Genomic DNA, 20,331 nt, shown 5'->3' with positions numbered 1-20,331 from the left:
CCATGTTCTTTTTCAATTAACATTTTTCATATGTTACATATTCAATGCCTGATGACTTGCATATGAATGTATAAAATACAGCATTGAAAAAAACTGTGGAGCAATGATGTGAGATAATATGAAACTTCTATTCATACTCTTTGATTTGTGATGGCTCATTCATACATATAGTCACCACTGCTTGCTGCAGTAATTAGATGAGGAATATGCATTTGTGAACCAGCCAATAAACCATGCAGAATCTCTGAGTATGCATATCATGCAGCCTGGTTCCATTATGCTACGGTCCTTGATACCAGTTACAGTAGGATTACATCAGCATAACTTGGCTGGAATCCTATGAACTCACAACAGAAGAGAAAAAAGCAAAGTAACAGCAGTACAAACAAGAAATAACAGCAATACCAACATTCTCACTGCATTCTTGCACCCACCCGCCTCATCAACGGTACATAGAAAATGAGCCCAAATTATTAATGTACAGGATGCCAACATACTCAACACATGGCAATGAAAGAACAAACCCATTATTTTATCTGCAGCAAGACACAAACAGGAAAAAGCTTAAAATAATGTGCTTTATAATTCAATTTTAACTTTAAAGGAAACATGTACTGAAAATGAACTTATGATTGCTTTATGAAAAGCAGCTTGTTTAGGGAAATAATTATGCAAATAACATGTTCAGTGGTCATCATATAGCACAACGTGCATTGTCTTATTTTATGGCTTGATACTGAGCTCAGGGACTAGCAAGTCACCACAGGTATCATCTACTAATCCAGTCAACTCCAGCTTGGTATTTGGACAATTCCTACCATCTCTGACTTTTGGCTATATTAGATGGGGTTTATGGAGGTTGTATTCTAAATATTTAGAAAGGACTGGATTGGCAAAATCCCCAAACAGATTTAGCGGGTGGGGAGAGGGAGGGGAATGTCCACTGCACATATGAAAGTCCTTGTGTGGACAAAGCAACATCACTGGATATAACCCTGAGTTCTAATATTCACTCTCTACAGATGCACACCACTGCAGCTTCAGCAGAAGAGAGTCAATAATAATTTCAAGCTGCCTACAGTGAAGGCTGGAGAGCAGGCAGGATTAGATAATTGCAATGATTCTGTGAACCCAATTACAATTTTGCAGTAACTGAAAACTTTATGTCTGTGATGTGGTTCTAGTCAGAACTCTATTGAGACAGGGAGATTTGGCTTGGGATAAAACTACAATTTTTTAAAGTAGGCATGCTAGAGAACTAGAACACTTTCTCAGGTTCAATTTTTCTAAAAGCACTTGTATTATCTTACATTTAACATTCTAGCATATACCTATAGTTCACATAGCATTCTAATGCGATGTAGCAATTAATAACCACATCATTCTAGCACATCAAACACTCAGGTATGATTTGCTTAAGTGCAATGACAATTGCCATAATACACCTTTTCCAACACCTGTCCATACATGCTGAATTTTCTGTAATCGAACATAACTCATACTTCACAACAAAGAGCCAGGACAGGACGCACAACATTGCTACTCAAAGTGGTAGTCCACAGACTGGACTACCACAGACTGGAGTCATCAGTTGCTGGTCAATGGCAAGAAGAAAGCAGCACTGAGAACCTTGCAAAGGAGAACCTTCTTCCATGTATTTTAAAAAGTAAACAATACTTATTTGACCCAAATTATTGGACACAAGGGGGAACTACAGATACAGTGCAAGAGGCACACAGGGTGTTCTGTATATATGGGAGAATTTTAAAAAGCAATTGGTCCTCACTGACCTGGGGCAAAAAGATATTGTCATGTGGAGAAGCCCTGGCTGCCTAGATAAAACACTATAGCCCCACACACCCTTGCCTGGGAGTAAGGCCTACTCAGTCTCTTTCTGCTTTTTTCATGTCTTTTATTTTCTTTCTTCTTAAAGCTCAAATTCAGTGCTTTGTCTCTTTCCTGTCACTGACTCCACTTGTGATAAAATAAATTCTACCTTTTCTCCCCAGGGTTGCATCACTGCTTTCCGACCCTCTATCAATGCACTCTTCATACACCGTGTATGCTTATCTAATATTTGCTGTAGCTCGGCTGCAAATCTATCGCCTTCATGAGCTGTCACTTTCCTTCCTTCTGCCATGTCAGTTTCACTTACATGCAGATTTGCTGAGCATCCTGAAGCCTCACCGAGAGGTATCGCTTTGAAGCATTTTAACCATATTTTTCTTTAGCAGTCAGAACTTTGAGACATCTTTCAAAGCTTCCTTCTATTTTTAGCTGTGTTTTATCACTTTTTATGCTTCATATTGGGTAATTTGAGCTACTAGAATAAGGAACTCTCAAATTAAGCAGCTACCTTGGTCCAGCAAGCCCTAGACTTTCCATGCTAATAACTTTCATGAGCTAAAATGTATTCACTGGTGGTCTGCTGATGCATTTAAAATAAGTATTTCCAAACAAATTTTAGCTTCTTGGGTCCTGAGATTCTTAATTTGCCCCAGTGGGTATGACCCATGGCTCTGCCTCATCTGGAGAAGACTGTGAAGATTTGAAGCACCTTTGGATACTATTTCTCATTTAATTAATGGCCCATTATGCTGCTTACAATTGCAGAAGAATTACAGCTGAATGCAAGCGCCACATAGGGGAACCCAGCACATCAAAAATGGCTCCACCAAAACAGAGGAAGATGAACGGTCACTACATGATTGGACAGCTGGGCCAACCAGACCCAGGGACCTGGGGGAGGGAGATACTAGAGGAAAGAAACTGACATTCTGAAGGGTCACAATTGGAAAGGTTTAGTTACTGCTATCAAAAGAAACTGATTCCTTGCTGCCATCTACAGGAGGAAGGAGAGACAGTGATTAAACTGCAGTTGCAGTTATTTGCCAAGTTTTCTATATAGTCCATGAACCAGGACTGAAATTCTTACCATACATGATGCAGCGGGGAAACTAGGCTTTATTTTACCCAGTTTGCCCCCCCCCCCCGCACACGCATTTGCGTACACATACACACAGCCTGGGAGCCTCAATGGCGCCCCTCTGGAGGCTTCACCTGGGACAAAAAATCTGGCCAGTCCCCCCGAACAGCTATGGCACCCAAGAGATGGAATCTAGGTGGTAGTGCTGCAGCAATCATGTAGTTTTGTGTTTAACGACGACTTATATAAATCTAACCCAGGGACCCCTTAGTGGTTATACCCAATGTACGCACATATGAAAAAGAAATTGTGTGTTTATGTACCCAAACTAAGCTTCCAGCAACCTTAAAACATACACCCTTACCTCAAGGAAGAGCATCCTGTATGAAACACTGGTCCAATGCTTCATTTGGGTGCCACACTTGGCTAGTAATATTCAATGTACATGGAAATGAACAAGGAACTGGGAGTGTGCACCCCAAAATAAGCTTTGGGCCACCTGAAATCATACACCCATATACCATATACTGAATGGTCTGCCAACACCCAAAGCCATGCTTTACCTACAAGTGTACAATTGCACCAAGTCATCTGAACTGCCCAGACATGCTTGCTTGGCAAATAGGCTGACATACACAAACATGTTCAAACTCCAACAGTGTTGAAACTGGGTATTAAGTCCAGAGAATGGTGAACATATAGCTGAGGAAGAATTGGATGGTTATTCTAATGATTAATTTTCAGATGAGCACATCAGATCAGATGGTGCAGGACAAGAAAAGTGAAACAAAATAAAGCCTGAAATGTAGGCTTCTGAAATTGCTATAATTGCTGTTAATATGTGCTGGTAAGAGATACTGATTGGGATGCTAAGAACAAGTATATTAAAGCATTCATAGATCATTTTATTGGTGTCTAATTCATGTTTGAATTAGACACCAATAAAATGGCGTGCTCTGGTCCATGGGGTCCTGAAGAGTCGGACACAACTAAACAACAACAATTCATGTTTGATGAGCAAGACAATGTTGAACAGCATACACCCACATTTTGAAGAGATCAAGAGTTCAGGCAGTAACTGGGAATTCCTTAGTTCTTATTATACTTAGTAAGGATTAAAGACATGTTTTAGCCTGTCTATAGATAAGTGGTTTGTTTTTTAATGTAGTCAACGCTGCACACCTGGTCACCTTTTGACAAAAATTCACAATTACCAGGGTGGCCTGGCTATTCCAGCGATTGAATCCCATCATTTTCCTTATATAAAAAAGTCCAATTTTTTGAGGGAGTTTGCTGCAGAAGAGCTCCAAATTAATTTAAAGTAGGTGATCTAAATTTGCTAGCATGCAATTGTTAATTATGTTGCTTTGAATGCATACTTGACTTTCTTCAGTAATGTTCTATTCTGGATTGTTTTATTTGACGTTTTAATATAGGTTGTAAACCGCTGCGATATTTTTTAATTAAAAATATAAAGCAGTATTAAAATGAAATAATAATAAAGTATTTTTTAGGATTTCTCATATGGAAATTATGACAAAAATGAAGGGTGCTATTGTTAAAATTGTGATTACACACAAAGCAGTATGATTGCTGTAAGTCTGCTACCCATTCTCCAACTTTTGATTTACAGACTTTTCCAAAAACCATGTTCATAATCATTTAGCACATATGGTAAGAATTCACCGTCTGTGGCAGTATGGTTCTAAGAACCAGAAGAAAAAGAGCGAAACACACTAATTTGCCTAAAAGTGTGAGGTTTCTGTCTATAGCACCTTGCCTATGCTATTGCAATCATTCTTGCCACTTTGGGCTTAGTGCTCCAATGCTCTTCTGGTGCTTGGGTAAAAACAACAGCACGGGTGCTTCAATATACTCTTCCTGCTGCCCTGTTTAAGACAGGGACGACCAACTTCTGAACCCTTGCAGGCCACTCCTTCCCAGACACTGCTCTGGGGCTCAGAACTAGACAACCCATGATGACTACATGATGATACAAAATTTTGCATCATTTAGCAACAAGGGCTTTCATACAGATATAGGCACAAATATTATCTTAGTACAAGATCATTTTATCAGGCCAGGGTAGGGGGAAGAGAATGATTGAACAATGAATGCATTCCTTAAAAAGAGGAATATCTAAAGAGGCACATTAAGAACATAAGAAGAGCCTGCTGGATCAGGCCAATGGCCCTTCTAGTCTAACATCCTGTTCTTACAGTGCCTAACCAGACATCTCTAGGAAGTCTGCAAGCAGAAACCAAGCACTATTCTCTGGTTACCAGAAACTGGTAATAAATACCCATGGCATCTAGTCTGGTTTACAGAAATTGGGAAAGAATTGCCTTTCAAAGTACCTATTATATTATACACATATTTAAGTTTCCTAGGTGGGGAATCATGGTTTTTTCCAGCACTGAAGGTACCTTGCACATGAACTCAATGTGTTTGATCTAGTCCTTATCACAACCTCGAAGCAGGGGAACATGAGAGAGAACCATGCTGTAGCAAACTGATAGCAAATTTATAATGGATGTAAGATCACTCAGTTCAATTTTCTTCTTTAAAACCACATAAATGGCAAGATATTAAGCACTATTGAAAATCCCTTTGGAAGAGTTAGTTTGTATTACATATCCACTTCAAGGGTAATATTTAATTGTGTGTTCAATTTGCACAACTGGCTTCCACTTGTGAAAATGGGACTTCCTCTCCCCTCTTTCCCCAACAATCTTTTATACTGGAGTGGGGAACACTCAGGAGCAGAATGGAGGCTGCAGGGGGAAGGCTTAAAGAGGAATCCCACTGCATACCCCCAAAACTCCTGTAGTAGAACCACTTTCAGGAATTTATGGGAGACCAGAGTTCCTCATCAATTTGATACATTTGTCATGTATAGTTGAGATCTGTACCCTACCCTGTCAGTCCTACAAGTTATACACCATAGCTACATCCATGAAGTGGAGTCCCAGTATTTTAAACACCACCTGATAGAAAGTTTTCCAAATGTACAGTGAAACTTTTAATCAGTTAAAGATCTTTCTAATAAACTAAATGATATGCCTGATTAACTATTCAACACATTTTGATCTATGTTAAATATGTATAAAAACTGCAGATGGCAGCCACCATTTTAGCAGAGATATAGTCCCTTTACTCTCAAAAAGCTTTTCTTATAAACTGGTGCATTTAGCAATATATAGGCACGCTATCTAAAAGAAACAAATTATACTATTCCCTTGAAAATGAACTTTTGCATGTAAGTTTATGTGTATTAATTGATTAACACATCTGATGATTAGCTAAGATTTCTTAAACAAGGTGAAAGCTCTAATTTAAATAAGTTAGGATGCAGCAGTTTGTAGCTCCATCTCTTAATACTAGTTATATTTTTAAATTTTAATATACTAAAGAGTACAATGTGAAAAGTTAAGAATTTTATCTGTCACCTTTCTCCACTTAGTTTCTAAGGCAACTTACAAACAAAATTAAACATTGCAAACAGAATAAAACAATTAACAGATTTTAAAAATTACATCTAAAATTAAATCGAAAACCAACAGCAACAGCAATAAAACCAGAAGACTGAAATTAAATACTGCTAAAAGTTTAGTAATAGAAACATTTTCAACTGGTGTCCAGAATCTATGTCTAATCAGGGCTCCATAACAAACATAAGAGGGTCAGGTCCATGGGTCCATCTCTAGTCCGGCATCATGTTCTCACAGTGGTCAATCAGATGCCTGTGGGAAACCCGAAAGCAGGTACCAAGCACAAGAGAACCCTCCCCTTCTGGGTAGTGGTGTGCAGTCAGTGGACTAGGGGGTCTAGGCTAATCCCCTAAATGTTCTCCTGGCGCCTCCTTCCCAAAGCCCAGGAAGCTTATGCCTGGCTTAGGGGAGGAGGAACGATGCTCCAATGGGTCCAAGAGCCCGCCCACAATTTTGGGCTTTGGGAAGGAGGCAGGAGGGCTCCAGCATCCTGTCGGGAGGCCTGGCCTCCATCCCAAAGTGCAAGAGACTTCTGCCCAGCTTAGAGAGAGAAGTGCAATGCTCACATGTGAAATGTTTGGATGTCTTGATGTCATGTGCACTTCATCAAACTCGCAAACTGGCACCTCTGGCCCCAACTGTTCCCCTATGAAAAATTTCACCATACTCCACTGTCCCTGGGATTGCCAGCAACTGATGAACAGAGAAGCAGCCTAACTTCAAAGGACCTCCAGAGCAGGACATCAGATGATCATATCCATGCATGAGCAGATTTATACAACAGAGAGCAACTTTTATTCCTTCAGATACCTTTGCATATGTTGGTAAGGGCTTTATGGGTCAAAAATAACATAATGAATTGCATCCAGAAACATGAAACAAATTTGAAAGTGAAGGTTTATCAATATTGTTATGACGTTCCACATGACAAGTCCTGATTAATAATTCAGTCTCCATACCCTGTACCAGTTCTATTTTCTGAACATTTTTCACTCGTAGCACACTGCATTAACTAACATGGACTAATGGGCAAGCATGGCAAGCTTCTGGTTGTCCATTAAAGGCCACAAATAGTGTAATCAAACAAAGTAGTTATCAATCATACCACAGACTGCATTTGAGCAACAATAGCATTTCCAAGCTGCATTCTTCTCTGTGTGTGATTGGCACATAAGTACTTGCACACCCTCATTTTTAAGTCATTATATTCATTACTATTCTGCTGCTTGCTGTCCACACCAGTGGACAGAGCTCGATGAAGTAGTGCTTCTTTGCTCCTTCCCCTAATCATTCCTCCCAAGCTCTCCTGTTACAGTACATTTCCTATGCATAAGAGCAAACATTACTTGCTTTACCTGTCATGTTTCACATTGGAGAAAAAGGAGGCATGGGAAACAACCAATAAAACAATACAAAAATGTTAAAAACAACTCTAATACCCTCATAATAATTTCAAAGTTGCCAGAAACAATCTGTCAGCCACCAAATGCCTGAGTAATGGCCTCAAATTCCACCTAAACATTAATAATAAGGGGAAAGATACACCTAATCAGGAAGAACAGTCTGTAAATGGGAGCCCACTAACTGAAAGGCCCTGTCATAGATCAACACCAGTCAGGGAGCATCCAGCAGCTATATTGTATCAACAAATCCTCCCCTTCCAACTTTATGGCCTGAGATAGTTGATGTCCTTATGGTCAACTGAGTCAGAAAACAGTAACATGAATTTTGAGTTGTAATCTTACACATACGTCCTTGGGAGTAGTCCCTATTGAACAAAGTGCTCCTTTTTAAAAAGTTAACATGCTTAAAGATTGAACTGTACAACATACAGCAGCTAACTGGTCAGCTAATAGCCTGATAGTTCACATTAGTATGAAACACTGATGAGGAAACCCAGCCAGATGGGTGGGGTATAAATAATAAATTATATTATTATTAACCATTATTTGATTGACATTTTTATTTTACCCTAAACATGGTTGCAAAATTATATAGTTGTGCTTATGCTTCTTGGGTTTAAAACAAATGCTTTAAAATTTGTTCATGCATTTTAGATTATAAAATGTTTTTAAAACATGATTTTAAATTATTTGGAAATAAAAAACCTTGATTTTATTATAACACTTGTTTCTATATACTATTAATTTAGGATTTTAGTTATTTTTAATAATATTTTTGGCAGATGCATATCAATACTGCCACACTGAAAAATGCCAGAATGTTTTACAACAGATTGTTCATGCAGCAAATATGGGTGGTAACATAAGTGTTGTCTCTCTGAATACTAAACAAGGGAAAACAGTTTAGTGCAAAATTACCTGATTTTGGTCGCTGTTTATTAAACACTTGCAAAAGCTTACAATCCCAAAATCAGGCCAAATACTTCATACACCTGATTCTCAGTATGTTTTTCATTCCAGTGCATTAAATTGTTTTGTGCTACTTCTTTCCTCACCCCACCGAAGTTAGGGCAATCTTTACAGCATTATAAAGCTTACTCTGGAACAGAGTACCAAATTTTTATACTACCTTCATAATCTGCATCTGTCACCATTATCCAGACTGTAAAAGCATTCACACTGTAGTGCCTTTACATTTTAACCTGTGCTGGAACAGTTTTAATTGCTGCTCTTTATGCTGCTCTTTATTTACTATTGGGTTTTTTTAATTGAAATATTTTCCATTCGTTGTCTCTGTTTTTAAGTCTTAGCAACATGTTAATTTAAACTAAAATAGAAAGTACATATAATTTTAAATATTTTTCTCATTTTAGAGGATGAAATGGTATTTTGCTTATTTAATAACTGCCTTTGCTCATTATACACGTAGAGCTGAAGTACAGTATATTATGAACAAAGAAATGGGACTTCTACTGTACTGACACAGTGACTGTCATTCTGTATGCTACTTGTGGATAATTCTCTACCTCCAGAAGCTGAATTCTAGTGCCTATGTCAACTTGTCAGACCCTGGCAAGTTGACATAATTTTTGACTTAGAAAAAGATATGCTTCTTTACTTATATGTGAATGCAACCTTCAACCTGACAGATTACCATCAGGTCACCCTGATGAAAGTCATTAGGATTTGGGGGGCATGGTATCATTAGTACACCGATAACACTTGCCTCTCTTTCTCCATACAATTTGAATCAGGAGAGGCCATGTGGTCCAGTGCCTGGACACAGTAGTGGGATGAAGAAAAATGAGCTGAACTTGAATCCTAGTAAGATGAAGGCACCATGGATGAGTTGTTCCTGTGTCTAAGAATTTGGTAAATTGCCTTTGCTAGATGAAGTTCTGCTCCTCCTGAAGGAGCGGGAATGCAGTCTGTGGATGCTACTGGATCCAGTTTTGTAAACAAAGGATCAGGTAGCCTTAGTGGCAAGAAATGCCTTTTACCACTTGACTGATTGATTTCTATACCGCTTAATATATTAAAAATATCTCTAAACAGTGTACAAAAAAAATGAAGCAGCTACAGATAACTTTAACAAAATATTACAGAAATACAGTTACATATAAAAAGTTACATTAATACAAATATATTCATTTTCCTTCTGGCACACCCTTCCTCCCAGCCTCTGGGTTCTCAACCACGGTCCAACAACTCTCAGCTGACCCACAAAAGTCTCACAGTGAGACAAGATCCTGGAAACAGTGGACATCACTCTAGACATCATCTCTAGACTTGCATTTTAAGGGCAGGCCCAAGGTGGATTGTACTTCCTCAAGGTACCCACAGCTGTGTCCCATTCAACTGCACTCTCACACCCAGGTGCCACAGGTTTGCTGAGTTTCCCAAATAGGAAAAGGGCCCTCCTCCACTCGCAGCTCTTTCTTCACCCACTGTCCTCTCCTACTCCAGCTGCTTGTGGATAGTTACATCCATTTCTGAGGTTACATATGCTTCAGGTTACAGACTGCTAACCCAGAAATAGTGTTTCAGATTAAGAACTTTGCTTCAGGATGAGAACAGAAATTGTGCTCCGGCGGTGTGGCAGCAGCAGGAGGCCCTATTAGCTAAAGTGGTGCTTCAGGTTAAGAACAGTTTCAGGTTAAGAACAGACCTCCGGAACGAATTAAGTACTTAACCTGAGGTACCACTGTATAGTCAATCAACCACTTTGATCTGTGGAACTGACAGTTACATAACACTCATTCTACACTTGTAAGGAATCAATATTTTAGGGTGGCGGAATATACCGTACATTCTGGAAATCCCTGTTTACTGTTTACTTGTACTTCTTTTTGGCGCCTGCTTAGTTTAGGCAAACCTATCCAGACATATAGAAAGCTGATATGTGTTTTAATAGTTTTGTTCAATTATTTTTCTTCTGCCTGGCCTTTGGCTTGGAATCAATTTGATTCCCTTCCCCTCTTTCTTTTTTCCTTTCTCCTCCTGTGATGGAACTCCTATTTAGGGACTTCCCTGGCTTTTTTCTGGCCCATGTAGGACCAGTCTGGATAGTTAGCCTTGGTGAAGACTTGACGTTTTCATCCCCCAAAAAATGTTTTTGATTTTTGTTTTCATTGAAATGAGGCTGCATTTTAATGTTTTAATGCTGCATTTTACTCTTGTTTTTTAAGTTGTATTTCAATCAATTTGTTTTTATAAAAGTCCTCTCCCTTCTTTTGGTGGGCATCTCTTTAGGCTCCCGTAGGGATTTTTTGAAACTGGATTCTATTCAAACGCGATTCCTTAGAGCCATCCTTAGGATTCCCCCCTCGGTAGCAGGTGCGGTTATGAGATTAGAGGTCGGCTGGCAAGCTCTACGGTATGTGGCCTTGAAGACGAAGCTCTGGCTATGGCTCAAGCTTTGTTTTAAACCAGTGGGTATTGCCCCCTTGATATTGAGGGACGATTTCCAATCATCGTGGGAAAGGGAGGTCATTAACGAGGTTCAGTCCTGCGGATTGTCTCACCTTTACTTTGAGTCTATGACGTACAATCAAGCTAGAGCTGTGATCTCCCGGAGACTGAGTGACATTGCTAGACAAGAGGACATAGCCCAGGTAAAACCAGGGATGTTCCTAGGGGACCAGATTTATCGGACCATGCCAGCCCCCTACCTTGCAGAAATCCACTATGTGGAATACCGCAGACTTCTTACAGCGGCTAGATTAAATGTCCTTGACTCTGCGATATTGTGGGGAAGGTACAGGGGAGTACCATCTGCCCAGAGAACCTGTCATTGTGCCATGGGTGTGGTTGAGTCCACCGAACACATTCTCTTGACTTGCCCTTCTTATGCAGAGCTTAGACAAAATTTTATAGATCCACTCCTATGTCAATTTAGCTTCCTACCCGGAGAAAACCAGGTTTTACACTTGCTGAATAATGTCACTAGAGCTATACCTTCCTTGGTGGCCAAATTTCTTTTTTTAGCTTTTAAGCGTCGCAAGACTATAATTGACTGTATTGATATGGGGCTATCTGTTTAGCCCATTTTAGTGTTGGCTAAGCTCTAAAATCTTCCTGGATGTTTAACTGTGTATTGACAAATGTACTTTTTTCTGACTGACGGTTGAATAAAAGGTTGATGATGAATTTGTTTTTATATCGGTTGTTAGCCACCCTGAGCCTGGTCTTGGCTGGGGAGGGCAGGGTACAAATTATTATTATTATTATTATTATTATTATTATTATTATTATTATTATTATTTTAATGTTTCTAAATAACCATTTTAAAACTGTCATTTGTTGATAGTTTTATTTCTGTAAACCACTGATATTTCTGTAAACCACTTAAAGGTTTAGCAATATAAAAAGGCTGTGAAATAAAACAAAATTAACTCCATTTTTTAAAAGAGTCATATATTCAGGATAAAGAAAATTATAGGAAGCACAGTGGGTGGGTGGTTTCAGTGTCTGGGAGAATGGTCATGTGCCTGCCCTGGATGGAGTAACTCTGTCTGGAAAAATGGGTGCACAGTCTGAGAGTTCTCCTAGATCCATCTTTGTCACTCAGGGCTCAGGCAGCACTGGCTGTTATGAGTGCCTTTCACCAGCTGCAGCTAGTACACCAACTATGACCATTATTGGACAAGGATAGCCTGCCTGTAGTGATTCATGCATTGGCAAGCTTAAGACTAGACTACTGCAACGTGTTCAATGTGGGGCTGGACTTGTGCCTGGTATGGAAGCTTTTATTTATGAGGCAATAAAATAAAATTTGATAAAGATGTTTTACAGATGGTATCTAACACCAATCAAAATATGTTAAATGTATACATAATTTGTTTTTATGTACACCACTTAGAAATATTAATGATTAAGCAGTATATAAATAACTTAAATAAATAAATAAATAAATAGAGCAGTATCATTTTTAACAATAAGTTTTTTGTCCATCCTGAAAAAGTGAACAATCTTGCTTAATATCCTTGTAGGCATAAAGAGAGAACCATACAGGAATCTAAATATTTTCTTTACACAGTGCACATGAATTGCTTGATCAGAAGTTCCAGATTATACCCCTAGAATGTCAGAGATCTGATTATCACAGCAACGAGTTACAGGCATGGAGAAAGTTCCAGTTACAGATAGGTAGCCGTGTTGGTCTGCCATAGTCAAAACAAAAAAATTCCTTCCAGTAGCACCTTAAAGACCAACTAAGTCAGTTCTTGGTATGGGCTTTCGTGTGCATGCACACTTCTTCAGATACACTGGAGTGTATCTCCAGTGTAAATAATATTTAAATGTTATGACTATTGAAGATAATGATTTTTTTAAATGGCCAAGTTATTTTTAAAAAATACAAACAAAAGTTTGTGTCACAGTATAATTCTCCTCAGACTTATTTTTTTATTTGCTTACTTTAAGAATTTATAAACCACTTCCCAACAAATGTTTCTTAAGCACTCTACAATAAAGGTATAAAAAAGAACATACAGTACACACAGCAATGTAAAAACAAATCTTAAAAACATAAAATTGCACAAATTCAGTATACTGTACATTATAAAATGGCTGAGTCACACTTTTGGGGGGGATGCCCTATTAAATATAGACATTTTCAGTAGCTGGCTAAAAGCAAGAAAATGAAACACTTGTCTAATTTTAATTGGAAGCCAATTCTAGAACTTAAATTTCTACTTTTCACATGCTAGCCTCTATAGGTTTCTTCAATCATCCAGAATATGAAATTCTCAAAAAGTTCAAAGAAAAAAGTCAATAAGTGAACAAGGCTTCAGATGAGCAACAGATACAGTGCATCCATAAACAAAGGAGATTAAATGACTGGACATTTTAGGAAGAACTGCAGAGTATTAATGCCACATTATATGGTGTCAGGGAGCCATAATTTTGAACTATATTCAACTTTGGTCAATCATTCAGGGGAAGGCTTATTTGAACAGGTTCAAATAAGAGCAAGAGCACAGCACATCACAGGACAGGCAAACATGTTAGAAAGGTTAAGAGAGCTGGGTCAGATAGAAACAAGGTGTCTTGAGAAGGAATTTGAATATTTTCTGTAGCTAGATTCAATAAGGCTAGTAAAACACGCGGGGAAATTTAAGTAAATTCTAACTATGGAGGCAACTAACATTTATAATGTTTTCAATGATGAGTTCAGAATGGTGACCAGAAGGTGAAGAAAGTAATGGTCTGTATATTTTTAAATAGACTTTGAGCCAAGACTTTATATCTGGGCAGCTCTGCCTCCTTTATGATCACCAGAGGTTACCATAATTGGTGGTTCTAAGTGACATAGATCTACATACAAGGAACCCCCCTTCTCTGTCCCCCAGAGAAGTGAGTGTATTTTGCTTCATGCTCAGGAACTACCTGCTTGCTGCATTTGACTACAGAAAAAATATTGTCCAAGCTTGGAAAGCTAGGAAACATGGGAGGCTACTGAGGGTTCATTTGCATGAGGCCTATGCTTTTTTTAAAAAAAATACTAAAATGCTGTTTAAATTATGAAACATTTGCTGCACTAACCTACACCTATTTCTGCATGTGGCATCCAGTAATAATTGTATGCGTGGTATAAAGTAGCATGTGGACAGGAAGAAGCTGGACCAGACACTCATCCCTAGTACTGTACCTACTAGGGTAAGAGATTGTCCAAGGCTACACAGCACCCAAGTCAAACTCTTCAAGCTCTCAATGCAATATACACTTACTAATACTGTACTACTGTGGCTTTTATGCTCTTCACTTTCAAACACTGAAGCAGGAATAGCAGTGTCAAAAGTTAACAAAGACACAGCACTAAAAATCTTCAGCACAAGAGGCTGTACTATCTTAGACTTCAAGCATAAAGTTCAATGATCCCAGCGAATTACACACGTGTTGCACTAGCATAACCTTTTTTAAAATAAAGATCTGTCATCTGCTCTACGAATTTTAAACATGAGCCATCAGAATGATACTGGCAATAGCATTCCCTTTACGCTCCAGAAGCACCATTTTTTGAAAAAGGAATTACTTACTGCACGTTCGTTGTTGCTTTCTCTCCCCCTAGCAGCCTGTCGAAACACACGCACACGCTGGCGCGCGCTAACACACACACGCGCGCGCTCAACACTGCCTCTTCCCTTTAGAAAGGGCTGACAATGCTGCAGACCAAAAGAACTCAGTCCTATCAGCATTATTATTATTATTCCTGAACGCGATTATCCTGTCCTCACTCACAAAAATATAAGCCTCAGCGCGGGGCGGGGAATACGAGAGAAACCACGTATCAGAGAAACAGCCCCACAAGGAGGGAGAAGCAGTGACAGCAGCGGCAGCCATGGCTCCAGCTGCAGCAACAACAGTGACAGGCTGGGATCGAGGGAGCCAAAGGGCTGCCGGATGGAAAGAGCCCCTTCTTCGGGCTGACAGTCCTCGTGCACAGTATTAGAAGCGGGTGGGGGGGGGGAGCGGCGAGGGAGGAAGGAAGGCACGACGACGCACCGAAGGAAGGTGTGTCAGGAGATCTCCTCAGAAAGGGCTCGTGCGTGTTCCATGTAGGCAAAGAGGTTGCAGTACCTCCATTACGAGGAAAGGCAGCGCAAGAAAGGGGGAGTGTTCTCGCTCTCTCTGCTTTTTAAATGTACACCCAAAGCAAGCAGGGCAGGAACAGGCAGCAGCAAAAAGGAGCCCACTTCTATACGAACCGCGGCTCCCTCCCGCCTCACGGGAGGTTCAGGGGGTGCTACAGACTAGGGTGGGCTGCCTCGCGCTCGTGCGCGCCCCCGCGCGCGCACACCCACCCACACCCACTGAAAGGGGCACATATATATTCTATACACTCACCTCCGCCACAGAATAGGCTGCATAAAGGGAGCCCCATTTGCAGAAAGGAGGGAGTTTTGACAGACACGCACGTACATATGACACCAGGAAAGGAAGAGGGGGGATTTCAGAGCGGCGCCAAGCCGTTTCTAGAGCAGTTGTTTTCTTCTTTAGTGTCTCCTTGCCACCCTCACCTGTAAAGGGGGTGACCTACAAGGGGTGGGGGTGTCCTACAAAGGGGGTGTCACTCGCGTAACTGCCGTTGCTCCTTCCCTCCCCGCCTCCCCCCCCCCCGCGGAGTCTGCGGTGGAGATACTGGTGGTTTCCTCTCCTTACCTTCTCTCAGCGGAAGGGAGGTGGCTCTTTACAAGAAGCGCCGTCCTTTAAAGAAGATCCGAATTCCGCAGCCACCCCCTGCCGGTCAGCGGCGCCTGGAGTCTCAACCCCGCTCCGAAAGCCACGGCAAGAGTCAGGTTTTGACGACACCCCTTCTCTCCTCTCGCCCCCTCCCCTCAGCTCAGTCGCTCCCCTTTCCCTTGCCCCTCTCGCTCGCTCTCCCCCCACCCCCTCCGCTTTTCAAGCCCGTCAGAACGTCGGTTTGTGACTTTCCACGCGGATTGGCTGAAGCGCCCATCACGTGACCTGCAGAAGGGCAACAGAAACGGGTAGGCACGCGCCGCCGCCGTGAGCGTTAAAGAGGAAGGGGGGGGGAGGATTTTAGAGGGCACGAGAGTAAGAGCCAACGTCATAATCACCCTCTTGTCAGAATTCCTCGGCGTTCCACATAAGAAATGCTACTTTCTCCCTAGTGTACCACGCAGATGTAAGGGAGAAAATAAAAGGAATAACGGGCCCTGACACGGTTAGAGGGCGGAGACAGAAAGCGAGTGCCTGGTGCGCATGCGCGCCCGTCGTCTAGTTTTTCCTTCTCGGGTGGCGCTGCTGGAACTTTCTGGAAATACTAGCGGCGGTGGTCCGAAGAGGCAGGCTACGGGTAAGAAAAGGAACGCGCGGGCTAGGCTTCCTCGCTTGGGCCGAATGCGAACGGAGGCATCTTCGCCCCGGAGCCACTCCTACAGGTCACTCCCTTCCCCAGGGAAGGGCTTTCCGGCGGCGGTGGCGCAGTGAGTTTTCATAAACACCGAACGCGCATGCGCGGCTGGTGTGTGTGGCTCCGCCGCATCCTAATAAAAGCGCGGAGGTTGCGGGGGGGGGGGGCAGCAGTACGCAGGGCTTTGCTCCCCTGTGAGGACTACAGTCTCACGGGGCTAACGCGTGGGGAACAAGGGCTTCTGCAAAGACAACCGAGCACCGGTTCACGTTGCACGAGGACTGAATTAGCCTCCCCACCACTGCAGAGCGTGCAGCCGCTGTGACCGTTTTTTGTGGTGTGTGGTCTCAGTAAGCGATATGACGAGGTAGCTCCGCGTTTGAAACGAAAACCGGTTGAGAGTAGATAGTTGGCATTAGCCTAGTATAGCAGGGTACCGCGTAGTACTGGTAGTACTATTCACGTCACTGGTTCTGACTAGGAAAAATAGCTGGGAACGTGAACTAGTGGTACAATTATACCCATTTGAGTCACAAACTTGATAAAATACTAGATCAACTTTAAATGTGATATATAGCGTTCTGGAGTAGTCCCCTTCACGTCCTATATGCAGACAGACACCTAGAAACTCCTGTGACAAGAGCCTGATCTCGTCAAGATGCCTTCTCCTCAGAACTACTGCCAAGCAGCTGGACGGATGAGTTTTATTTCTTTAGAAAGTGGCTTTTCATAAGAGTTTGTAGCTCAAGGCTTGTTATAATGATGTAAGGTTATATCATTAACTATCAAAAGCTGTCACACATAGTACTAGACTTTGTGTTCTATGTAGTAGACTCACTGGAGTTTGTTAGCTTTAGCTCAGCACCCTGATGGGAGTTAACTGATAAATTCATGGGTGATGAAGCTATCAAGGACTAGGTTCAATGGCTATGTACTACCTCCACTGTCAAAAGGCAGCATGCCTTTTAATAGGCATTTGCTGGGACTTGCAGGTGAGGAAAAAGCTGTAGCACTCAGGTTATGCTTGTGGGCTTCGTGAACATCTGCTCAACAATATGTGAACACAGAGCTGGACTACATGGGACTTTAGCCTGATGCAACAGTCTTATATTCTTATTATTTTAAAAAATAAATTTTGCAATATTTACAAAGCAGAGTGGGTGTGGTTAATTTACCATAAGAATTGGATTTAGTTTTTTGAGACTCTATGCTTTGGTTTAACATTCATATATTCAAGTTCAGTTTGAACCAGGCTAAGAGATTTCCCATAAGAAGTTTTATAAAACAAACTGGATACTGTGTATTGTCGTCAGGATACTAGAAGGCTACTGTTCACAAACATACAGATGTTGTCATAAGCACAGGCCCGGTTTCACAGACCTTTGATACTGCATAAACCCATAAAAGGCACCAACAATAAGGCACATGTCCAGAAGCATAAAATTCTGGGATCGACATTCTGCAGTTCATAGTAGGTGCAATTTACAATTACCATTCGATTTGTGAAAATCAGAAATTAAAACATATTCTAAATTAAAAGTTTATTAAAGGTGATACTTTGTTGGAAAGGCAATTAACTGGTTATAGCTTTTTCATCCACGCATGCCAAATACGTATCAGTTTTAAGTCCTGGACTTTCCCCCCATCAAGTTAGTGACAGCCACTGCTAAAACATGATTAAATACAGTTGCTGTAAGGAATAGAAACATCTGTCTAACCTCACAAGACCAGCTTTTAGATGCTTTAAAAATAAATTTTGGGAGGATTGTGCAGAAGCAATCATGAATCTAAAGATAATCTCCTAACTTCTCTCTGTAGATTGCAATTCTAGTTCAAGAGTACACTGTGTATCTAGTAATTTAAGTAGGTTTAGCTGCATAACATACACATTTAAAGTTAAAACTTACTTTTTTGTTTTTTTCACCACATGTAAGTGAACTTCATGAATGAAGTTTGGAGAGGAACGGCGGAATGGTAATGTAGTCATTTCAAAATATTTTACTTTGAGGAGCATACATTAAAATCTGCTTCAGATTACGCAGTGTATTACCCTATCTGAGTTCTGGTTTCTTACATTAAACATCCCCCGTTGACAGCCTGATAACTCGCAGCTCACTGTTCTGAAGTATAGGTAAAGGTAAAGGTACCCCTGACTGTAAGGTCCAGTTGCGGATGACTTGGGTTGCGCGCTCACCTCGCTCTATAGGCCGATGGAGCCGGCGTTTGTCTGCAGACAGCTTCCGGGTCATGTGGCTAGCATGACTAAGCCGCTTCTCGTGAACCAGAGCAGCGCACAGAAACGCTGTTTACTTTCCCGCCGGAGCAGTACCTATTTATCTACTTGCACATGACGTCCTTTCGAACTGCTAGGTGGGCAGGAGCTGGGACTGAACAACGGGAGCTCACCCCATCGGGGGGATTCGAACCAACCTTCCGATTGCCGAGCCCTAGGCTCTGGTTTAGACCACAGCGCCACCCGTGTCCCTTAGTTCTTAGCAAAACACTTTTAATATAATCAAAGACCAGGATGTAACAATAAAATCTATCTTCTACGCTGAGACGGAGTGGTCTGCACATCATGTTAATCTAATTAGTGTACCACAAGTAGAGAGATATTATGAATACCTAAACAATAGACCCTGAACAGATTCAAGTAACTTAAAGTGAAGATTGGCAAGGAATCTAAGGAGTCTAATCTACAGGAATTAGAAAGATTCCCAATTTGTATACTATAAAAGTGAAAATATGCAAACTCTGGCTCAGGGCTTAGTTCTGTCTTTATGGAGTTTAAGAATTTGTAAGTACTTATATCAAACTTAAGTTTTTTGTTAGGTCAGCAACACAAAACCAATATTCAATGCTTATTCAATAGAATAAACTGCATTTACATTGGTATCTTCCTAAATTGGACATACTGAATTATATGAATGCTAGTGCTGTCAAACACATTAGTTACGAGAATATCCCAAAATTACAGTTTGCAATAAATAGAAACTAGGTTTAATCGTGCCCTTGTTTCATTACAATTTGCATTCAGATTATTTTAGGACATTGTAAAGCACACACCTTAAACACAGTATTCTGTGTTAAATTCACAGGTCTTTGCATTAGTAGCCCTGAGATTAATTATATGGCATTGAAAACATCTGTCCCCTCAGTGTACCCAGTGGACAAGTCATATCTTCAAAATCACCTACACTGTGTGGGTACCTGAAACTTCTATCTGGTGCAACTATCTTTGACTATTAAGGCCAGGGATGGGTAATTGTGGCCCTCTGGATGCTGCTGGGTTACAACTTGTATTATCCCTGAAACTGGCTTTTGCTGGCTGTGACTGATGAGAGTAGAAGTTCAACAATACCTGGAGGGCCACAAGTTAGCTATGTATACATTCCACTTGCACAGCAGTTTGGTCTCTGTTAATATAATATTTTTCCCACCCCCCTTTCTACTCAATTTTTTTTGACTGCTTGTTAGATTTATATAATTTATGTACCATATATATATATATATATATATATAAATATATATATATATATATATATATAATAAAAGCTTTTTAAAGAGACTTTATTTTGTTCTTATTTTAATTTCAAATTTATGTAAAATTGATATAGTGTTAGTTACAGATAG

The 20,331-nt window shown here is 40.7% G+C and overlaps 1 protein-coding gene across 6 annotated transcripts in view; it reads right to left on the bottom strand.

Moving 5' to 3' along the window:
- ANKRD12 (ankyrin repeat domain 12) overlaps positions 1-16,121 on the bottom strand; it is a 49,425-nt gene extending 33,304 nt beyond the window's left edge. For 5 of the 6 annotated variants that reach the window (XM_083746720.1, XM_083746719.1, XM_083746723.1 and 2 more), the window contains exon 1: positions 15,984-16,121. The gene's annotated coding sequence lies outside the window, so the exon portion shown is untranslated. Of the gene's footprint in view, positions 1-15,668; positions 15,951-15,983 lie in introns of those variants that run through there. The other variant, XM_083746722.1, reaches the window with a different exon arrangement.
- Between the last annotated feature and the right edge of the window lie 4,210 nt (positions 16,122-20,331).

The sequence above is a fragment of the Podarcis gaigeae genome (assembly GCF_964106915.1).
Source record: "Podarcis gaigeae genome assembly, chromosome: 7".
Lineage (NCBI taxonomy): Eukaryota > Metazoa > Chordata > Lepidosauria > Squamata > Lacertidae > Podarcis > Podarcis gaigeae.
Note: the sequence above shows the minus strand (reverse complement) of the source record. Positions and strands in the feature narration are given on the sequence as shown.